The sequence below is a fragment of the Armigeres subalbatus genome, chromosome 1 (assembly GCF_024139115.2).
Source record: "Armigeres subalbatus isolate Guangzhou_Male chromosome 1, GZ_Asu_2, whole genome shotgun sequence".
NCBI lineage: Eukaryota > Metazoa > Arthropoda > Insecta > Diptera > Culicidae > Armigeres > Armigeres subalbatus.
The window spans coordinates 253882139-253884227 of NC_085139.1; the positions used below are offsets into that span (position 1 = coordinate 253882139).

A 2089-nucleotide genomic window follows, 5' to 3' on the forward strand; every position below is an offset into this window, starting at 1 on the left:
ACAAAACTCCGGAAGTTGTCCGGTTTCTGAGGCTCTAAACGATCCACCTTGTCCAACAGTGCCGTTGTAGCTTCTCGATGACCCTCGGAATCGATGCCGGGAGAAGTAGTTGCCCTGACACTAGCTCGAGTGCATCCCTTCGAGCGCTTCCATATGTAACCTCATCAGGTTTTCGTGGTCCATGTAACCACAGGCATCGTTGGAGGCATTGCACATTGGGCCACGCCGAGATCAGGAGAAAAAAAAAATTCACCATAATGATAATATTTTAGGAGCAAAGTGTCATCAGCAATGTCAAAGCTTATTATTTAAGCTTTATTTTGAAGTTTGTTGCAATAGGGTGGCTCCACTACATTTTGAGATAAAATTTCTAACTTCTATATTTTTAATTTTAGCATTGTACGAAGTTCTAGAGAGTTGTTCCTTATTTAAATTTGAGGCACTATGCTGAAGAAACCATTGTCGTAAGTCGTTTATATCATTTGTTATGATAATTTTGAATAGTTATGTTAGGGTGACCCTAAAAAATCAATGTTTTGATTGTAACTTTTTAGTTTTCATTTTTATCGAATCGACGTCTTTACAAAGTTTTAGAGCATATAAAACTGCACATTTTGGTTACATAACCGAGTGAATTCACTGGTGGATTGTATATCTAGACAAAAATTAAATGAAAAAATTACACTCGAAAAACCTAATTTTCCATACCTGTTGCGTACGCCCTTTGCGTAACAACGCACCTACTACAACACCGATATGAATAGCATACCTTTAATCGCCGTACACGATACGATGACAGATATAGATAATTGCCATGCACTGTTACGGATAGAATAGAGTGAGAAGTCGAAAAGATAGACTGAATTGAACCATACTGTCGTGTTCTGATTGTTCGCTAAAATTGTTGCTCGAAAAGTATATTTTTTCAGTTAACAACTCCTAAGTTAATACCACTTGAATTTCAAAACCTAGAATAGTTTTTCTACAGAATCTATAGTGAATTATTAAGATTCTATAGTGGTAAGATATTCCTGGCTTATGTCCAAACGTAGAATTCATGTAACTCACAAAATTGTAGGTTATCATGCCAGAAGATCGTTCATAGTTTCGTTCCTTTCGTTTCGATACTTACGAGTTATAACTAAGGTAAATAGCTGTAAATCAGTGAGAGAAAGCACTTACTAATTGTTGTACTTAGAACTAGATTTGGCTATACGACCCTAATCGGTGTCAATCGATCGTTACGTAGAAAACCAAGGAAACGTACAAACGTAAGTAGGTGACCATTACTCTTGGAGAAGAATTATGAATTTAGTTTCTCTTATGCTTTAAATTTTAATCGTGTCCTGCATATTCGCGCCATAATAAACCGATTGAAGATTACGGAATAGCGTTTCATCTGTTGCATAAGCAACAATACCACCCTTTTGAAGGATTTTAAAGTAAAATCGATTGAACAAGTGATGTAAACAACCTACGATTATGGTCTGTTCAGAAAAGTTGTCACGTTGATATTATTGAACATGTTATTCTACCAATCGATATATTAAGTGAAGATGCGCTGGAAATATAAAAGGAAGTTATGATTACTATAAACATTTTGTTTTGACGAATTGGGCATAATTTTCGGTTTTTAACACTTAGAACTGATGATTTAGATTTCCTCGTACGCGTAGAGCGATTTTTTAAATGATGGAAAAACCTCAAATTCCCCAATACCAAAATAGCCCTTCCTCTGTTTAACCCAGAGAAAATGGATCCCTTTTCCCCATTCAAAAATACAGGCATTTGAAACCAACGGATTTCTTCCAAGAAAAACAGTGATATCTTTGCAATCCACCAATTAATTCACTCGGTTATGTAACCAAAATGTGCATTTTTAATGCTCTAATTTTTGTAGAAGACGTCGATTCGATAAAATGAAAACTAAAAGTTACAATCAAAATATTGATTTTTAGGGTAACCTAACATAATTATTCAAAATTATCATAGCAAATTATAAAACGACCTACGACAATGGCCGGAGGAGTGGAAGGAAGGGGTTATATGCCCCATCTACAAGAAAGGCGACAAACTGGAGTGTGAGAAC

At 35.7% G+C, this 2089-nt stretch overlaps 1 long non-coding RNA gene across 1 annotated transcript; it reads left to right on the forward strand.

The window, feature by feature from the left end:
• Nucleotides 1–864: 864 nt before the first annotated feature.
• On the forward strand, nt 865–1263 carry LOC134212869 (uncharacterized). The gene is made up of 3 exons (XR_009979362.1): nt 865–1020; nt 1079–1146; nt 1199–1263. It is a non-coding gene; the product is annotated as an uncharacterized LOC134212869 (long non-coding RNA).
• The last annotated feature ends 826 nt before the right edge of the window (nt 1264–2089 follow it).